Genomic DNA, 22,246 nt, shown 5'->3' on the forward strand with positions numbered 1-22,246 from the left:
CGTGTTTCTCAGCTTTCCCCGCGAATGTTTTGGAATGTTGGAGCTCTGAAACGTCGCAAACTCGCGTCGCGGCTGGTGTGAATGATTTTAACGCGAACTATTCGCACACAAAATATTCGCCTTTTCCGCTTCGCTTTTTCGTTACGCGTCCGGGGCCCTATCTTGCACCCAGCGCAATTGACTTTGTACACCGACGCATGTGTCATTCCTATTTTGCACCCGCGCAAAGCGCGCTTTTCCCTCCACAGAAGCACGTTGCTAAACTAGTGAATGAACTTGCGCTACCTGGGCGGTTCAGCGCAAAAAAGGAGGCGTGTTCTGGCGCAAACAATCCCTGGTGCTATTTTGCTGTTCCATTAAACAATTGCGCCACTGACCAGAAAAAACCTAGTCTAAAGTCAGTGGCGCGTTGCGCATTGTTCATTATGCTATTTTAAGGGCGCATGCTTGACCATAATGTATAGCGTGCACAACGCGCATACACTTTGCTCATGTAATCTACACAGATGCAACAGTTATTTTTGCAAATCATAAATTGTTACACTAAAAAATATTAACACATGAGATGACGGAAATCATTGTGGTGTGCCACGAAGATGTGAAAAAATAGGCATAAATCTAGCTTACAAATTATTCTGGCTAATTGTAGTCTAATAATTAAGGAGACCTGTTTGCCCAATAGTGGCAACTTCTGGCAAGACATATATGTATATAAGGACATCTAACAAATTGGTTTGTCCGTCAAGAACCAGGAAAAAAAATCGGTGAGGGTGGACGCAGCGATGTCCTCTGCTGGCGTCAGGTCCTGAGTAGAGGCAGATCCACCTCCCGTTACACGGCGTGCCCGATTGATGCTGGCAAGCTTGGACTTTCCCCGTCTTCTGATGTCATTGTAGCGCTTGCGGCACTGGTGCGACGTCCTGGGGATGCCAGCTGATGAAACAATTGTGGCTATTTCCTCCCACGCCTGTTTAACCGACGCTATTTTGGGTGGGTTTCTCCCATCCCCATACAACACAACTTCTCTGTCTTTCACTGCTCTTACAAGCACATCAGTCTCCTCGGCTGTGAACCGCTCCTGGCGTGCGCCTGGTAAATACGCCATAATAATAGCAATCCATAATGGAACTTGCGCACCTGCTTTTACAGGGAATGTTGGATGACGCTCTGATTGGTTTATTCACGTTACGCCCAAACCACACCTATGAATAATGAAGCTACTTCAGACCAACCCATTTTAGATTTGCGCCGGGCGCAAGAGCCATTTATCCCGCCGGGAAAATAGCAACAGCTCCGAGACCCGCCCACAAAGTTACTTGCGCTTCGTGCTTTGACACTTGCGTTTCAGATCGTTAAAATAGGGCCCCCGGTGTGAAAGGGCCTTTAGGGTTAAGTTATTGTCTGAGCACCAGCTCGACAGATCCTTCATCTCTGCCCTGTATGCTAGTGTTGTAGTACTCGAGACCGGTCTTAAGACCATTTTTTTGATGGTCTTGGTCTTGTCTCGGTCTTGGACTTAGAGGACTCAGGATTTTATCTCAAGACCAGTCAAGATCACAACTCCAAGGATATCACTAAATTGCCGGTGCATTGTCTGATTTATCATCATTAATGTGATATGATGTAAAACTTACTGCTTAAAACGCAATCAATAACTTCTTTGTAATGTGATTGCTTTTGTTACTGTGCTGCCGGGTTCAAAATCAATGCAGCATTGTCTCAAAAATGCCCAAAATTAATATAAATACCCACAAAATTCTGAATTTTCATTTTTTATATAACATAGAAAATAATTAAGCAATATCGCAAGAGCAAGAGAGCTGTTTTCATGAATATAAGCGTTATTTGCAAATGATATTGATTTATACAAATGTTCAATAAACAAGAAGTTAATATTAAATTATATTTTAAACTCTCTCTTTGCTAATTCGGCAACGTTTCGTTATTAAATGAATCAGCTACTTTGAACAAATCGGTTGGATAAATGATTCCGTGACTGTTAAATAATGTTAATGTTTTAATGTTAAATTAATTTATGCACATTATTTATGCAATTGTACCAATTCAGATGCAACTTCTGTGCCATGAATTTTATTGTTAGTAATTTGATTGGTAGCAGTGTATAGTGTCTTATATTTAATGAATAAATACAATTAGAAAAGTAAGTAATTTCTCAGACAGTAGATATGGATGTTTTAGATGAATTTAAGGAGTGCTGGTCTGGTCTTGACTCAGTCTCGCCCTGTCTTGGTCTTGGTCTTGTCTTGGTCTCAACCCCACAAAGTCTTGGTCTTGTCTTGGTCTTGGCACACGCTGGTCTTGGTCTCGACTTGGTCTTAGGTGGTTTAGGTGGTTTAGGTGGTCTTGACTACAACACTACTGTACGTTGTGTGATCGAGTGTTAGGGCGATGGCATCCGTAGACTGGTTTGCCCTGTAGGCAAACTGGTGGGGGTCGAAGGAGGGAGGGAGGCAGTCTCTGATGTGCTGGGAGACTGATCGCTCCAGGCACTTCATGATTACAGACGTCAGAGTGGTGGGTCTGTAATCGTTCAACCTGTCTATGGCAGTTTTTTTGGGAATGGGGATGATGGTAGAGGCCTTCAGACATATGGGGACGGTGGCATGTGTCAGGGAAAGGTTAAATAGTTTAGAGTAATAGAGAGGAGAACCTCCCAGAAGAACAACCATCTCTGCAGCTCTCCACGAATCAGGCCTGTATGGTACAGTGGCCAGACGGAAGCCACTCCACAGTATAAGGCCACCTGGAGTTTGCCAAAAGGCGCCTGAAGGACTCTCAGACCACGAGAAACAAAATTCTCTGGTCCGATGAAACAAAGATTGAACCCTTTGGCTTGAATGGCAAGCGTCATGACTGGAGGAAACCAGGCACCGCTCTTTACCAGGCCAATACCATCCCTACAGTGAAGCGTGGTGGCAGCATCATGCTGTGGGGGTGTTTTTCAGTGGCAGGAACTGGGAGACTATTCAGGATTGACGGAAAGATGAATGCAGTGATGTACAGAGACATACTTGAGGAAAAGCTGTTTCAGAGCGCTCTAGACCTCAGACTGGGGCGAAGGTTCATCTTCCAATAGGACAAGGACCCTAAGCACACAGTCAAGATAAGAAAGCAGTGGCTGTGGGACGACTCTGTGAATGTCCTTGAGTGGCCCATCCAGAGCCCAGACTTGAACCCCATTGAACATCTTTGGAGAGATCCCCATCCAACCTGATGGAGCTTGAGAGGTCCTGCAAAGAAGAATGGGAGAAACTGCCCAAAAATAGGTGTGCCAAGCTAGCATCAAACTCAAAAAGACTTGAGGCTGTAATTGGTGCCAAAGCTGCTTCAACAAAGTATCGAGCAAAGGCTGTGAATACTTATGTACATGTGTTTTTTTCGTTTTTTATTTTAAATACATTTGCAAAGATTTCAAACAAACTTATTTCACATTGTCAATATTGCGTATTGTTTGTTGAATTATGAGGAAAATAATCCACTTAGTCCATTTTGGAATAAGGCTAACAAAATGTGTAAAGCGCTGTGAATACATTCCGGATGCACTGTAACACTGGTGTCGTGTTCAGTATGAATGCATGAGTTGTTGATGAAGCTCTTTTATATCTCCGCTTTGCATTAAGAGCGGAAAACTCATATTTATATTAAACTCTTCTAATATTGACTTTGGTTGGGACACTTTTACTTTAGGACTCTCTCTCTCACACATTCTGTGTATTATCACCTGTCTAATCACAAATCATCTGACAGGGAAGGTGTTTCTGTTTAATTAGACTGACAGGTCCTGCTTATGTGTGGTGTACTGTAAATGACATCGGCAAACACAGTTTAAAATGCAAATGTTTAAGAACATCCTTTTAACAGAACACTATGACCCCAGCTTACACTTTATGAAAGAAAAACTTCACGACTGTAAACTTTGGCTTGTAAGTTTGTGTTCACATGAATTTACATCCTTTAGTCTGAGACTACAAGGATACATTTTTATTTATATATATATATATATATATATATATATATATATATATATATATATATATATATATATATATTGTCACAGGGTGTTTTGGTGATGGTTCATGTTCATTGTTCTGTTTTCAGTTTATGTTCATGGTTATGTTTGAGTTTGTCATGTTCACAGTCTTGTCGTGCACTTCCTGGTCTTGTCATGTGACTCCCATGTCCTCATGTGATCTTGTGTCTTGTCCTGTCATTGGTTCATTGTCTCATCACTGTTCACAGGTGTCACTTGTCTTGTCATTAGTCTGTGTGTGTATTTAAGCCCTCATGTTTGCCATGTGTCTTTGTCAAGTATTGAATGTTGTAACCCTCTGTCGGTGAGTTTAGTTATTGTCAAGTCAAGTCAAGCCAAGCCAAGTCTTGTCTTTGTTTTATGTTTGGATCAAGTCAAGTCTTTGTTTTATGTTTTGATTTATGTTAAGATTTATGTTTTATTGTTGGAAATAAACTGCACTTGGGTCCTTCAACTTGCCTCCAGTGGATAATCGTTACAGAATACTTGACCCTCAACAATGGACCCAGCAGTTGCCCTCCTACGCCTTCGTCAAGGCCATCAGGCCATTGAAAATTATGTTCAGAACTTTTGTGAACTCAGTCATGTGATTAACTTTAATGACGTGGCCCTCAAGGACATTTTTAGGTTTGGGCTAAACGACCCTATCCGCTCACAGATGCCAGGGGGGAAGATCCATTTTTCCCTGGCCCAATATATTGACTTTGCTCTTCTGCTGGCTGGGTCTTCTTTTACGGTGGGGACTGTGGAGGAGGGGCCCCACAACCCCACAGTACCCACCACAACCCAGCCAGAGTCATCCGCTCCAGCCCACGTCCATGCTCCAGCCCACGTCCAGGCTCCAGCCCAAGTCCAGGCTCCAGCCCACGTCCAGGCTCCAGCCCACGTCCACGTCCATGCTCCAGCCCACGTCCATGCTCCAGCCCACGTCCATGCTCCAGCCCACGTCCATGCTCCAGCCCACGTCCAGGCTCCAGCCCACGCCCAGGCTCCAGCCCAAGCCCAGGCTCCAGCCCAAGCCCAGGCTCCAGCCCAAGGCCCCGTCCAGGCTCCAGCCCAAGGCCCCGTCCAGGCTCCAGCCCAAGGCCCCGTCCAGGCTCCAGCCCAAGGCCCCGTCCAGGCTCCAGCCCAAGGCCCCGTCCAGGCTCCAGCCCAAGGCCCCGTCCAGGCTCCAGCCCAAGGCCCCGTCCAGGCTCCAGCCCAAGGCCCCGTCCAGGCTCCAGCCCAAGGCCCCGTCCAGGCTCCAGCCCAAGGCCCCGTCCAGGCTCCAGCCCAAGGCCCCGTCCAGGCTCCAGCCCAAGGCCCCGTCCAGGCTCCAGCCCAAGGCCCCGTCCAGGCTCCAGCCCAAGGCCCCGTCCAGGCTCCAGCCCAAGGCCCCGTCCAGGCTCCAGCCCACGGCCCCGTCCAGGCTCCAGCCCACGGCCCCGTCCAGGCTCCAGCCCACGTCCAGGCTCCAGCCCACGTCCAGGCTCCAGCCCACGTCCACGTCCATGCTCCAGCCCACGTCCATGCTCCAGCCCACGTCCATGCTCCAGCCCACGTCCATGCTCCAGCCCACGTCCATGCTCCAGCCCAAGGCCCCGTCCAGGCTCCAGCCCAAGGCCCCGTCCAGGCTCCAGCCCAAGGCCCCGTCCAGGCTCCAGCCCAAGGCCCCGTCCAGGCTCCAGCCCACGGCCCCGTCCAGGCTCCAGCCCACGGCCCCGTCCAGGCTCCAGCCCACGGCCCCGTCCAGGCTCCAGCCCACGGCCCCGTCCAGGCTCCAGCCCACGGCCCCGTCCAGGCTCCAGCCCACGGCCCCGTCCAGGCTCCAGCCCAAGGCCCCGTCCAGGCTCCAGCCCACGGCCCCGCTGTCCCGCCCAAGAAAATTTTTTGGGGGGGCAAGGGGTACATGGAGGCCATGAAGACCCCGCCTCTGTGGCCTGATGAACTCCCGTTACCGCCATGGCCTGATGAAGCGCCTCAGGGTCCAGGTCCGCCCATGCTCCCAGGCCCGTCCAGGTCATGTCTGGGTCCGGTGCCCCTGCACGGGCCTGGCCCACCATCCCTCCCCCAAGACCGCCCCCCAAGACTTTTTGTTAAGACTCGTTGTTAGGCATTTGAAGTGTTGGTGTTGTTTGGGCGTCAGGGGCCGCCCATAGAGGGGGGGATCTGTCACAGGGTGTTTTGGTGATGGTTCATGTTCATTGTTCTGTTTTCAGTTTATGTTCATGGTTATGTTTGAGTTTGTCATGTTCACAGTCTTGTCGTGCACTTCCTGGTCTTGTCATGTGACTCCCATGCCCTCATGTGATCTTGTGTCTTGTCCTGTCATTGGTTCATTGTCTCATCACTGTTCACAGGTGTCACTTGTCTTGTCATTAGTCTGTGTGTGTATTTAAGCCCTCATGTTTGCCATGTGTCTTTGTCAAGTATTGAATGTTGTAACCCTCTGTCGGTGAGTTTAGTTATTGTCAAGCCAAGTCTTGTCTTTGTTTTATGTTTGGATCAAGTCAAGTCTTTGTTTTATGTTTTGATTTATGTTAAGATTTATGTTTTATTGTTGGAAATAAACTGCACTTGGGTCCTTCAACTTGCCTCCAGTGGATAATCGTTACATATATATATATATATATAGAGAGAGTTTTATAGAATTTGTTAATATATGTTTTATATTTTTTTCAATTGTCATTTTAATTGTTTAAGTTTTAGGGCCCTATCATACACAGGCGCGTCACAAGTGTTTTTTGCTAGTTTCAGCCCGATGCAGTTATCATTTTCACGTCCAGCTCCACGTTGTTTAAAGGGGTGATGATCTGAGAAATCAACTTTCCTTTGAGGCTTTGATATATAAAAGTTAATCTTGACATAAGAATATCTTGTAAGTTTCAGAGCTGAAAACGTCCTTGTTAGTCAAAGAAAAGCTTTTATTGACACCAGACCCAGAAAACGAGAGATCTCAGAATATGTCGACCACTGACGTCATAGAATGCAGAAGCACCGCCTCAAGCCCCGCCCACTGACTGGTGGAGCTAAACGGCTCGCGCTACTGAGCAATAAACATGCCGGTTCCAGCTCACGTGTGTAAGACATTGCGCTTTTGTTCACTTCATTTTCCCGCGGAATCGATTGTAAACAAGATACAGGTTGAGACTGGATTTGCAGACATATTGAGATTAAAACACAATGCTGTGACTTCTATATTAGAGCCAACATGAACGGTGCAACACACTTATGTGAGTATGTTCACTTATGTGTTTTTTTTATGTGTTAGTATTGCATTGTTACAGATTGTTTGATATCTATTGATGACATACCTTAGCACACGGTCACAGGCTGGAGAAGCTGTTATTAGTTCATTCGTGATCAGACTCTGACTTGTAATGTTATGGGCCAGGGCTCGCAAAGTGTGTTTTTCAGACGGGCTACCAAAAGTATCACCAGCCTGCCGACGGGCTATCTTAAATAGCGCACGTGTGTGTGTGTGTATGGTTCACAGTCATATTCACGGATCAGGCCAGCCAAGTAATAAAAAAAAAACACTCCAATCAATTGCGGGTGGATGAGATGAATCGTGTTTGTTTGATAAAGATATTTTGCGTGCCCTGTGAGCGTTTCCCCAGACACTTTCAAAACAATCCCCACATGGACTGAGGAGAGCTGAAGCTCATTAAATATGCACATCTTATCCAATCCTAGCCGTGGGCGTTTACTTCCAAGTCTTCAGTGCGGCACGCCCATCACAACCATGGCAGAAAATAGCCTATTACTGATTCATTATGATGTTTTTGAATGTAAAAACCACGCAAACGTCTTAAGTTGACCTCAGACAACAGTATAACAAAATACAAAAAAGCCAGTTCATGACACCTTTAAATACCAAATGCACTGGCATCTGTTCGCCCATGGGCGTCTGGTCTGAACACCAGGTGTGTTCAGGAGCATTGTTGGAGTGTTGCTATTGTGAGGAACTGAAATCGACTGTGCCATTGACCAACACAAACCTGCTCTAAAGTCAATAGCGCAGTATTTTTAGTGTTAGTTAAAGGGTGTGTTAGTAATATGAGCGGTGCACAACGTGTGTACACTCTGATTATTACACACACAGGGATGCGCAGCAGCACACACACGTGTTTAAATAATAAAAATAAAAGGATTCCTCTCTGGAGAAGCGTTCAGTCTTTCCGCTCACATGTAAATAGTGAATCCGCCATGGTGCGAGTGCAACTGGCTTTTAAAGGGAATGGGAGATGAGACTTGGTTGATTGCACGTTACGCCCAAAACACACCCATGACTCATTAAGAGATGAGGAACAACCCCTTTAGATCAATCGCCGACCATTTTTCCCGTCATTAAACTAGCAAAAGTGGATTCGGACACTCCCTGAGTGCACCTGCACCATATGTTCGTTAAATAGGGCGCATAATGTTGTGATGTGCTTTTGCCATTTTTATTATGTTTTTTTTTTTATATTTCCTTATAGCTGTAATTATTTTTTTTATTTCAGCTTTAGTTTGAATAATTTTAGTACTTTAACGTAAATTTATTTTGCAGTTGCAGTGTTATATTTAGTATTGTTGAGATACTATTATAGTTTTTGTTAATATTTTGATTTATTTTTTATTTTTTTATTTTCCCATTTCATTTTAATTTCCGTAAAAAAAAAAAAAAAAAAAATATATATATATATATATATATATATATATATATATATATATATATATATATATATATATAGTTGTTTATTATTTTACATTGGCAATAAACTTAAATAAATTAAGTTTATTTTTGTCATTTCAGTGTTTTTGTCATTTCAGTTATCAGTGATTCAGTCATTTTATTTTGTTTTAGATTTTACTATATTAACCCTGTTCAGTTGCCAATGCAACATTTCTATTTTTTGTTAACTTTATCCAAGTTTAAGTTTTTCATCTAACATTTATATTATATGTCAGCTTTATGTCAATAATGGCTTACCATGGTTTTACTTTTAGCTACCAATAACAAGACTGATTTACATGATCAGCAAATCAATCTGAATGAAAACTGATTCAACTGAAACTGAATATGGGTTTTGCTGGACTGACAGCAGTCCTGGAGCTGAGCAAAATCTGTTGACAAGTTTTGTTTGAACATTTCCAAATATTTCTATTTCTTATTTCCAGGTCTACCAGGAAGAAAATTCTCATATTTTCAGTGCAGTCTAAGACTTTTGAGTTCCCACTCCTCTAGTCATATTTTACCCTCAGAAACAACATTATACAGTCAAAGAGTGAAAGGCAACATCGAATTTACCCTTCATCGCTCACAGTGAAAAGCAAGAGCCATGTAACCCGATATAGTGCTGTCAGAAGCCTGGAGCCAGGCTTTCTCTCTCTTCTCGTGCCTCCGCAGTGTGAAATCCTCCTGCGTTACATATGTAGGTTCTCGGTCTCCTGAGAAACATCCATCACTGTACGGCGAGTGACTCTCTCGCTGAAGATCGAGCACTTCATTTTCCTCTAGGGAAATGTGAACTTACTTGACCCTGTTTACTAATTATATTGACTTATGTTTTGAGCTTGGCAATATATATATTTATATGTGTGGATAAACAGGAGATTAATAGCTGTTAGATTAAACATTTTTCATGGTAATGGTTTTTGGATAAAATACTTGCGCTCCTTATACAAACAGCTCAGCTTAACAAAACACCTCTTCACTTCTCATAATGAAGTGTCAAGCCTATTGAATAATTAATAAGTCGTTGAGAACTAGTTAAAAAGGACCTATTATGCTTTTTCATGCATGTTCATCAGTCTTTAGTGTGTAATGTTGCAGTTTGAGCATGAAAGCGTCCCTCCAGCGGGAGTTCTTCTCTATATCAGTGTCAGTGTTTCTGAACTCCTGAAACGCCTCCATTAGTCTTGAGTTTTCTTTCAAGAATCAACACCTCACAATATTCCTCATTTTATAATTCATATGCAGAATAAAGGGGCGGGGCCTGGCTGAGTTAGTTAGTAGTGCGTTGAAATTAGCGGTTATGGTAAGGGACGGGACATTTCCCAAACACTTGAACACACCGGTCCAAACACACCGGTCCAGCCGACCAATCAGAGCACATTGTGCTTTTCAGAAGGAGGGGCTTCATAGAGACAGGAAGTAAACAGAGCGTTACTGACAGATTGGGAAGAGACGAGCTGCAACAATGGAGAATATGAGAAAAATAATCAACATTCAAGCAGGAAAACCTGCGCTAGTAGAGCCCAAAAACAACATGGCCACTTTACCCATAAGACCCCACAGTGACACGGGTGTCACAAACACTGGTGATTATCTGGAAAGGTCTTTTTAAAGCAATATCCCTAAATTTCAACTCAGGAAGTCCCTAAGTGACATATAAGGAACACCCAGGTTCAGTCATGTGACAATTTGTGCATTTTTTTGTTGCCATGGCAACATTTCCAAAATGGTGGCCTGTCTGGTTAGCACATGTTGCAGTGTGAGCAATTTTTTAATACGCTTGTTTTTGTTACTAAAGGTATGTTTCAACCCTTGCAACAATTCTAACATTTGAATAACTTATCATAGATTACACTTAACCTGATTTTAATACATTTCTTAAACAAATTGATATAAAACAAGTTACGAAAATTTTGTGGTGACAAATATATGTCACATCGGGCTGTTAACCTTAAAACAGTTGGTGGAATTTTGATGTTATGTATTTGTCATATTAAGAAAAATATTAATGAGCTGCTCAATTCATTTAGCATGAGCTGCTCAATTCATTTAGCTGATTCAATTTTTTTTTTAGTGTTATATATTTTCTCTATGTTTTATATAAAATCTCATCCCACTTCGCATCTCTGCATTGACTTAACATGTAAATCACTTGCGCGAATCGCGTCCGGTGTGAACGCACCATTAGCTGTATCACGTTACTCTGTGTGTTCTCTCAGCGGCTGCTATGACACTTGTTCACACTGCAGTGAGAGTAAAGCGTTTCTGCAAAATAAAACCGGAAACCGAGGGGAACACAGATATGATGTCCATCGACAGGCGACTCACTCACACGTCCCGGTTCCTTGGTTAAAATAGCAATTTTCTCCACAAATAGTTGGAAACATTTGGGATATTGTAAGTATATAACACTGGCTGGGTGGTTTTTGGATATTTTACTGAAACATTTATACATAGTGCACCTTTAAGTACAATAAATATCACATACTTTAAAACTTTTACTCAAGTAATATTCTAAACAGTGACTTAACTTCTAGCAAAGTCATTTTCTGGTAAGATATCTATACTTTTACTCAAGTATAGCTTTGAAGTACTTTATCCACCACTGCCTGTGAGAAACAAATTGAGTTCTCTTTTGCGTCTTTTTGCACTTAAATATTTTTAATTGGTAGGTCTTAAAGGCCCACTGAAGTTTTAGATTTACTGACACTAACGTGAAACCAGACTTCATTCACCCCAATGGAAAGCATATTTACACTGTAAATATTCCCTATCTGTTCCCTATCCTCTATATAGTGCACTAGGTGCCATTCACCATGTAGAAAATAGTAAATGTGTGAAGAAGTGACTGATTTCAGCCACAGCTGAAATAATGGCTTCATAATGTAGGGGGCGGGGCTTCAGATTCTAGAGTGCATTTGATTGGACAGAAATTCTGATTAGAAGCTGAAGTGCAGAGGGATGTCATCAAAATCATTCATCCATATTGGCGGAAGTGAGAGACCATTTCTTTTATGCTTATATCTTCTAAATGCAAATTTTTCCCCATTATTTTGGAGTAGCTTATTATAGATAACCTTAAGTCAAGTCACCTTTATTTATATAGCGCTTTTTTCAATGAAAATTGTTTCAAAGCAATCTAACAGTGTTAACAGGAAAATAATGCAACAGAATTTGATTCGGCTGTACAGCCGCTCCGTAGAAAACAGTGATGTCATCATCCAGCTCAGTTCAGTTCTCATATAGTGTTATTTTTTTATTACTTGGCCGGCCCGATCAGTGAATATAACCGCAAACCGAACACACACACAAACACACGTGCGTGCAAGAAAGGAATGTTATTTCACTATTTAAGATAGCCCGTCGGCAGGCCGGTGATACATTTTGGTAGCCCGCCTGAAAAACACATAGCCCTGGGACGTTACAAAGAAGCCCATAACGTTACAAGTCCGAGTCTGATCACGAATGAACCAATAACAGCTTCTCCAGCCTGTGACCGCGTGCTAAGGTATGTCATCAATAGATATCAAACGATCTGTAACAATGCAATACTAACACATATAAAAACATGTTTTACTCACATAAGTGTGTTGCACCGTTCCTGTCGGAGCCGATATAGAAGCACAGCATTGTGTTTTAATCTCAATATGTCTGCAAATCCAGTCTTGACCTGTGTCTTGTTTACAATCGATTCCGTGGTGAAATGAAGCGAACAAACGCGCAATGTCTTACACACGTGAGCTGGAACCGGCATGTTTATTGCTCAGTAGCTCGACCCGTTTAACTCCACGAGTCGGTGGGCGGGGCTTGAGGCGGTGAGACGATGACATCAGTGGTCGACATATTCTGAGATCTCTCGTTTTCTGGGCCTGGTGTCTATAAAAGCTTTTCTTTGACTAACAAGGACGTTTTCAGCTCCGAAACTTACAGGATATTCGTATATCACGATGAACTTTTACATATCAAAGGCTCAAGGGAAAGTTGATTTCTCAATTCATCACCCCTTTAAACATTTAAACAAGTTGATTGTATACTTAAAAATTTAAGACTGCAGAACATCTCTCCCAAAGCAATAATGAACTGTCAAGCCAACACATAATAATTGATCCTTCATTTATAGAACCTTTTAGTGCTTCCATCATGGGATCCTTTTATGGATTTAATATTTTAATTCAATATTTTTGTTTAAATTCATTGTGAACTTTAATTTAATGAATTAAGGCATGCTTTATCACTAGAAAAAATGTTAAACGTGAAATTATGCAATATAACCCCATTGGACCTTTCTTTCTAAGGGTGCTATAAACTATAAATTACTATAAGTCACTGCAGTGACCTTTGTAGCTTTCATTTAAAGTCAACAATGTGTCGCAAAACAAGAAAAATATGACCCCCATTTACACTTTAAGAAAGAAAAACTATGATAGAAAACTTTGGCATGAACGTTCACAGGAATTTACATCCCTTCATCTTATAGTGGCGTCCACAAGTCTGAGACTTTTATGTATATTTATAAACTATTATAGTAGCATACTAATATTTTGGGTTAAAAAAAGGGAAAACAACTTCACGTTGTCACAAGCCAGCCAAGCCAATTGAGATGAATGAACGTTAAGGGAAAGCTGCTCTCTCCAGGTGAAATGTGTCACGTTATGGATGTGCATTTTGATTTTAAATATTTTTTTTTGGGACTGGTGTGTGTAACAATGAAAGACTTGCATAAATAGAAGGCCAGAATTAACCACAAAATACCTACATTTGTGTAACATTCTGTTTGTTGTTTGTGTGCGTGATGAATTTCCCCACTTTTACCATCAATCCTTTATTTGGCCCCCGATGTGATTAATTCCCAGGTTACGGCCAGACTTTCCATCTAGATGCAAGGGAGGTGAATTGAGGCTAAAATACCAATGTGATCAATCAGGCCTCGGTGCAAAGCAAACACACTGGCGGGTTTAAGTGATGGGGTCGGCACGGAGAAGATGTTAATAAAGACGGAGAAAGCGAGATCGAGAGAGCGGCTGGATGTGAGAGATTTTCTGTCAGGAGCGGCGAGGCTAAGATTTATCCCTCTTCAGACTTAATAAGCTGGTGTTTCTGCTGAGCATGCGGGTATGTGTTGCTTTAATTGCATGCATAATTTTTTTACATATTTATTCCTCGTGAAAATGGTCTAGGGAAGGGAAAGTTATTTGGATGTTGACTGTATGATTTTGAGATCTGAGGACGATTGAGGGACTCAAGCTATTAAAAAAGGTTGAAACATTCACTGACCCTCAAGAAGAAAACTGGAAACTGGGGGTGAAAACTTTTTTAAATTTTGAAGATCAAGGTAAATTGTACTTAATTTGTCTTCCGGGAAACATGTGAGTATTCTCTGTTGCTTCTGAAGGGCAGTACTAAATGAAAAATATATATATATATATATATTTAAACAAAATCAGAAAAATGTGGACATGTTTATCCTGTTCAAAAGTTTTCACCCCCAGCTCTTAATGCGTCGCGTTTCCTTCTAGAGCATCAGTGAATGTGTGAACCTTTTTTAATAGTTGTGTCTAAGGAAAACTGAAGGATTTTGGGCAAGTTTAAGAGTTGGTCAGTTTAACTGCTCATGGCAAACAAGGGACTCATGAACAACCATCACAAAACACACACACACAGCCGTGGATCATCCAGGGAACGACACAAACTCACTCTCACACACACACACACACACACACACACACACACACACACACACACACACACACATATTAATTTATTCCTATATATATATATATCATTCACCTGATTTATGTCACATGTTATTCCTGAAAACATGGTGATTTTTTTTCTGATATATGGAGTAATTAAGAGAGAAATAAAAGTAGACGTAGGAGATGAGTGTAAACAGTGTTTGCTGGTGTTGTAAACAGAATTTAAGGATACATGGAGTGCTTACCAACACCATCATAATTTTTGAGAGAAATAGTAAAGGTGAATGCATATACGAACAAGTTCTCCGTTTAGGATTAGAACGAATTCAACCCAAGCAATATACTCACGTTTATCTACTGAATCTGCAGGAGCATTTGTGAATCTGGAGAGTTTTCGCTAAGGTCCATTTTACGCGCAAATTACTCCAAGTTTTCCTCATATACTTGCTAAAGTTTCATGAATGAGGCCCTATGAGTCCAAAAATAAATTCTAGAATGTGGCTTTTTAAACCGAGACACATGAGATTAAAGAGCTTGTGTGACCTTTCTGTTCTGAGATAGGGCTTCCTCCATCAGAAGACGGTTTGAGTATGTCTTCACAATTCTCTGATCCAGTCTGAATCCCTCTGAAGGTTTGAATAAATCCCGTTTGCATAAGCCTGCACTTCCGCTGAGTCAAACGCCCAGACCTCCAGTAATTGGTCACAGAGTTCATCCTGTCTTACTGCACAGTTTCCTCCTGCTACTCTGAGCTTTAATTTGGGAGCATCAGTCAGGTTATATTTATTTAAACCACAAGCTTCCTCACACAGATTAATAATAGCTACACTGTACAAAAAAAAAAAAAAAAGTGAAATGAACAGCAAAGCGTCCCTCCAGCGGGATTTGTTCTCTATATCAGTGTCTGTGTTTCTGAACTCCCTGTTTCTGTAGTCTTGAGTTTTCTTTCGGGAATCAGCACCTCACAATATTCCTCATAAGGCTGTGCGATTAATCGTATTGTATTGGTTTTGGCTTCCATTCATCCCTAAGCAAAACTTAATCAGCCGATTAAGCGAGTGATGCAAAATGCAGTCTACTGTTGCTAAACTGTGGGACGTGCTTGACATTAAACAGTGTTATTAAAACTACTATAACCCAGCAATAAAAATAAATAATCGTGTTTCCATATTTACCAAAATAATCGTGATTATGATTTTTTCCATAATCGAACAGCCCTAATTCCTCATTTAAATAATTCATGCACAGAATATAGGGGCGGGGCCTGGTTGAGTTAGTAGTTGTGTGTTGAAACTGGCGGTTATGGTAAGGGGCAGGACATTTCCCAAACACTCGACCAATCACAACACACCGCTCCAGCCGACCAATCAGAGCACATTGTGCTTTTCAGAAGGAGGGGCTTCATAGAGACAGGAAGTAAACAGAGCGTTACTGACAGACTGGGAAGAGACGAGCTACAACAATGGAGAATATGAGGAAAATAATCAACATTCAAACAGGAAAACCTGCGCTAGTAGAGCCCAAAAACTTAAACCAAGTGCATAATATGGCCCTTAAGGTCAAAAACAGGGTGCAAAAAAACAGCTGCTCAAAAGTATGAGTGCTCAAATAGAGGTGGCACAAGCATGCTTTTAAATTATTAGGGCACTTTGTGTTTTTCAAAAGGTACAGATGATGCTCTGCAGGTGTGCTGGTTTAGGCAATAGTCCAAACAAACCAAACATGCCGCATAAGTGTCTGCCGTCTCACGCTAGGCAATTATTTGTACATCAACTTCTGTTGATTCTCAGTAGGGAGTGTCGTGTTTGCGGTAATCAGTAAGTAAGCACTAATTAGTGAATTTGAAACCAAATTGACATGATGCAGCAGGATGAAATTCAAGCTAACCCCCAATGAGTAACCGTATTGTATTCTGTAAAATAGCGACATTAGCGCTTCACTTGAGCTTGTGTCCCTAAACAGCTGTATAGCGCCATCTAACAGCAATAAACCATGACAAAGTACTGCTCCCTCGACTCCTCGAGTCTGACTGAAAAACACATCAGTCCGTTCTCTACATTAAAGTAAGCCTTAGCTGGAATGACAACATGCTTGTTCCTGTGTGATCTAAAACACGCAGAGTAAGTCTGAAGTGTGTATTTGTTTTTGCGGTGTATGTATAGCTCTATCATGGCTATCATATTAAAGTGGGTTTTTTTTGTTGGCAATGACAAGCGTTTTATTATTATTACTATTATTTTTAATTTTTTTATGTTTGTGTGATGACAGGATAATGATTCTTTGATGGAAAAATAATTATTGCACATTTAAGTTTCTTGATTTTAAAGTTGAACTACAAAATGTTTGCCTCTCCATCAGCATCTGTGGATGAAAAGTAAAACTGCATGTTTTGTACAGAGTAGTTGTTCGGCACTGCTGTTCTACACTGTTAGACATTTCTGTAATTTGTACAGTTATTTACTATATATCACCCAGTATAATACTGTAAATTCTCTTTACTGTAAATAACTGTAATTCCCGTTGCATCATGGGTATTTTCAATGACGTCAAACACCAAATACAGTGATTTCCTGTATTTTTAAAAAAAAAGTATAATACTGTATTTACCACAACGGCCTCTTTGGCACAATTGGGATCGACAGGATTTGCTTTAGATTTATATTAGGAACCATGAGTGCAGCGTTGAAAGTTTCACCCGAGGAGAGAGCTCACGGTTCCAGAGAACATATGAGCTGTGTCCGGACACCCTGCAAAGATTTTTTCAACCCCCGTGAGAACAGCAAACAAGCAAGGTAAGTGTGATTTGTACTATCCGCGGTTGTCTGCACCCCAATTTTAGCTTGTCAGCATTGGTGCTAAAAACAGAGGTAAACCTAACGTTTTATTTAAAAAAAAAAGTAGTTTATTTAATTAGATTAGGAACCGGTGCAGCGTTGTAAGTTTTGCCCGAGGAGAGAGCTCACAGTCCGGACAACATACTTTACATAACGTTAGGTTATCATTTGCTTAAACTTTGCTGCTAAAAACTGAGGTAAACCTAACGTTTTATTAAAAAAAATGAGTTTATTGAATTAGATTAGGAACCAGTGCAGCCAGCGTCGTAAGTTTTGCCCGAGGAGAGAGCTCACGGCCCGGACAAGATACTTTACATAACGTTAGGTTATCATTTGCTTCAGCTTTGGTACTAAAACTGAGGTAACGTAAACCTAACGTTTTATTTTTAAAAAGATAGTGAGTTTATTGAATTAACTTTACCAATACAATGAAGATTTTGTTTATCGAGCATATTAAGCGTACATTAGGACGACGTTAGTTAGTAAATTAACGTTGGCCACTAGTTGCAAAAATAACGTCGTTAACAAGCAAAGTTTACATTTGGATTGACATTATTTACTTTACATTTTACCTTTGCCTCAAAATTGTCTGGTTACAAACATTCTTTAAAAGGAAGGTTTAGAACTACAGGGTGAGTAAATTACAGAATGTACTTTTTTTTTTTTTTGGTGAACTATCCGTTTAATTACGGACCATTTATCTAAAGTGTTACCAAAAACATTTAAAGCAAAGGCACTAAGGGTGATGAAATTTAAAATATCTTTATTCACTTAATTTTCTCTTGCTTTAAGTTTTTTTCGTGAGGAAAAACCCAGAGGAGGGAACAAGATGCACCACCAAAACCAGAGTGAGTCGGAAGACCGGGGAAGTTGTGAACAGGAAGACAACTGTAATCAACAACAGAGTGTCATCCTGCCTTCGCCACCTAATGGAGTTTGAATGGAAAAACTTGGACTAGGTGAGACACTTTTTTAATAGGATATGTAATGTACACAGACACTTACGCTGCATTCACACAGGGTGTCATGTCGGTTATTAATTTTGTCTGACTTGAGACAGCGCCGACGCCACGTGACAGTGACGTATGGCATCAAAGCACCGCGAGAGCAATTCGAGAGCTGTCGGCTAATACAGCCGGTGCAGTTTCTCCAGAGCGACTGCACGGACTTTAATGATGACACAGCTGTTCCACGATTGGCCAGATTCTCCGCATGACAGCGATCACATGTGTTTTGTGTTTATTCTAAAACCTTCAGTTCCTCTAATGCGCACAAATCTGTTTTTTATAACAGTTAAACCTCTTTTCATGTAGTTGCGATGTTATATTGTCATGTTTATCAAAATAAAACAGATGAAAAACGTAGACCCCCACTTCATTGATAGTTTAGGCTTGTATGTTAACTTTATTCTTGTACAAACACACGCTGTATTAAGCAGTGCATAAAGTATTACATGACAAAAAATGTCTCTGAAACATCTGTGTATTGACAAATATTGCATTTATTTCACTTCAGCTGATAAAGTGTGCAAACACAGCGCCAGCGTCACTGCGGGAAGCAGAAAGTGTCCGACTTCACGTCTCCGTTTGCAGCTCCTCCCCGCCTGCCTCACGCCGATCGGTTGCATCCAGCCGCAGCCGATGTCGAACACACCTTTCAACTTCTGCCGCTTGCAACGTGAGTGAAGCGACGCGAAGGAACCAACAAGAACTGACAAAATGTAAAATGTGTATCTTGAATGCAATGCAAGTTGCTTTGGATAAAAGCGTCTGCCAAATGCATAAATGTAAATAAAATGTAAAATAAGTGATATTGAAAGCACTCTGATTACTTTTATACATGCTTTTCTGAAAATAAGATTTGATTCGAGGATGTTTTAAAGTGAACTTTTTCCACACATTTACATGTTTAAGTTAAAGCACTTAAAATGTTTTAAATAAAGAATTTTATATTTCATAATAATTGTGTCTGTTTGGATTACTTCTGTAGGACAGATTAATGTAAGAATTAGTGTAATTCAGTAAGTATTAATGATTGAATAGGACTAGGATTAATGCACTTTTAATCAAGGTTTACAGTTACGGTACTGTATTACAAAATTACAGTAACATGTAGTTACTGTAAACTGAAATGCGGTTATTGTACTGTAAATCTCAAATACAGTAACTTACTGGCAACAGTGTTGCCAGTAAGTTACTGTAAAATCTCTTATAAATGTCTAACAGTGTACGTTAGCCTGACAAGCCAGAGCCACATCAAGATGTTGGGTCTGGGAACTCACCATTGGCAGGGCTCAATCCGAGGGGCGGGATAAACGGTTGTTTTTCAGTTTCCCTCTGCATGCAATAGGAAAGCGCTACAACCAACCAGAGCAATGAAGAAGGTGAAGCGGAGCTGTTGACAGATTAAACTTTCGCTGTATCCGTTCGGCAAAACTCCGAACACGTCTTCCTTTCTTAAGAATGACTTCAGTGCAGTTCTTTGTTCTTTCCTCAAAGAAAAGCTTAACTCCAAGTCTTCCAGAGTCGCGGCCAAAGCCGATTGGAAAGACCGCTGTTCGCCAGCTTCTTTGTTTACGAGTAGCGAACAGAACCGCTGCAACTCTGCCGTCATTATGTTAAGCCCGCCCACCGACTCTATACACGATGTGATTGACCTGACCAGAGTTTGGTTTTTCCAGCTCACAAGCCAACGGAGAGTTGCTAGACGCCCTGGCTGCAAATTATATTTGCTGCCGCTAGGGTGCGTCTAGATTTCTAGGTTAGTTCTACATGGATGAATCTGATGATTTGATAAATTTTGTATATTTTTAACCAAAACAATCTTCCATAGTGCAGCTTTATTCATTTTATAGAGAGTGCAAGATTAACTATGGTAAATAGGTTAATGCAATCAACCAATAGTATTTGTATCCCCCTCCCCCTTAATTGTTTTACATGGTATGTTGTTTATCAAGTAGAGAAAACTATAGCGTATATAACCTTATCAGGACCTAAAAATCATAATCTTGCGCATGCAGAAGACAAATTGTACTTTTACTGTCCCGAGTTGTTTCATATGCCTGACCTACCGAGGGATAAACACAGTATTTGTGGTATGACCCATAAACAACAACCATTAGCTCAGAAAACAGTGGTTTCAGTGTTTGTTGCTTTGTTTATCTCTGTTTACATTACCCTACATAATTGCATCTACTGCTCACAAATGAATAACTGACTCAATATGCTAGAACTAATGTGTTTCATCCAGCAGATAAAGTGAAATTCCTCAACTTTCCTTTAACTTCAGTCAGGGTCACACTCTAAAAAATAGGGCACAATGTACTGTATAAATATGAAGGGCTTTTCCATATTGGTTTTTTTTTTACCTGTATTTTGAATTACACATTGCATTAATTTGTGTTTTAAGGGTTAACGGAAATTACTGGATAATGTACTGGCAGAAAATGACCAGTACATTTTCCGTTTTTATTTTTTACAGTGCAGGTGCTTTCCACAATCTCATTTTCTTCCCTCAAATCCCTGTAAAGTCCAACTGGCTCTCTTATGGTCCTTTGAGCCTTTGCTGCTGAATAATTAAAATATCCACAGCTGGATCATTTAGAATATGCCCTTATACTGAAGCAAAAAAAAAAAGGTCTGTGTTTGCCAGACCTTCAACATAAAATATATTGTAACAACATTTTACATTTGAAAGATTAGACTGAAATATGATGATAAAAAAAAAAAAATGAATAGACAATAACCGACAAAGGTCTAAACTGAACAGGGAATATATATAAAGGGAATAACAAGGAACTAAATAAGAAACACCTCTTATTAATTTACTATAGAAACGAACAGGGACATAATCAGAAACCAAGGGAACTGAAATTAAACAGAGCAAGGAATTTATCGAGTCGAGAGTCGAGTCGTAGCACGCTGTGGAAGACCAAACCGAGCAAAAGCGAGGCGAGCCGAGCCGAGTCGTACCACGCGGTGGAAAACAATGAGTATATATACAGGGAATTACAAGGAACTAAATAAGAAACACCTCATATTAATTAACTATAGAAACAAACAGGGACAGTTTACCCTCGTGAGTCGTCGAGCAAATCAAGTGATGTTGTCATCTGCACTTTGTTGTATGAGTGCCTACTCTCTTGTTTTTAGCAGTGTTTTGTTTTGCTGCTATCAGCCTCCTTTGAAACCAACTTATTCATCTTGTAGTTAAAAACATCCAAATGCTGAGAAGTAGAGGCGGCACAATTACAACGATCATTCTATAGTCCCACTCAATTTAATGCAGTACTAACTGCAGTGGAAAACCAAACCGAGCCAAAGCGAGCCGAGCTGTACCACGCTGTGGAAAACCAAACTGAGCCAAAGCGAGCCAAACCCAGCCGTACCACACTGTGGAAAACCAAACCGAGCCAAAGCGAGCTGAGCCGTGCCGAACCAAGTCATACCACGCGGTGGAAAACCAAACCAAGCCAAAGCGAGGCGAGCTGAGTCGTACCACGCTGTGGAAAACCAAAGCGAGCCAAAGCGGGGAAAGCGGAGTCGTACCACGCTGTGGAAAACCAAACCGAGCCAAAGCAAGGCAAGCTGAGTCGTACCACGCTGTGGAAAACCCAACCGAGCCAAAGCGAGGTGAGCCGAGTCGTACCACGCTATGGAAAACCAAAGCGAGCCAAAGTGAGGAGAGCCGTGCCGAACCGAGTCGTACCACGCTGTGGAAAACCAAACCGAGCCAAAGCCAGGGGAGCCGAGTCGTACCACGCTGTGGAAAACCAAACCGAGCCAAAGCGAGGCGAGCTGAGTCGTACCACGCTGTGGAAAACCAATCCGAGCCAAAGCAAGGGGAGCCGAGTCGTACCACGCTGTGGAAAACCAAACCGAGCCAAAGCGAGGGGAGCCGAGTCGTACCACGCTGTGGAAAACCAAAACGAGCCAAAGTGAGGCAAGCCGTGCCGAATCGAGTCGTA

At 41.5% G+C, this 22,246-nt stretch overlaps 1 protein-coding gene and 1 long non-coding RNA gene across 2 annotated transcripts in view; both read left to right on the forward strand.

Moving 5' to 3' along the window:
* Window positions 1–22,246, forward strand: part of LOC307139892 (glutathione S-transferase P-like) — a 729,649-nt gene that overhangs the window by 414,783 nt on the left and 292,620 nt on the right. The gene's annotated exons all lie outside the window — the stretch shown is intronic.
* Window positions 14,983–19,237, forward strand: LOC307139435. The gene is made up of 3 exons (XR_013818131.1): window positions 14,983–17,238; window positions 18,073–18,239; window positions 18,796–19,237. It is a non-coding gene; the product is annotated as an uncharacterized lncRNA (long non-coding RNA).

The sequence above is a fragment of the Gobio gobio genome, assembly GCF_949357685.1.
Source record: "Gobio gobio genome assembly, chromosome: 16".
In the NCBI taxonomy this organism is placed as follows: domain Eukaryota; kingdom Metazoa; phylum Chordata; class Actinopteri; order Cypriniformes; family Gobionidae; genus Gobio; species Gobio gobio.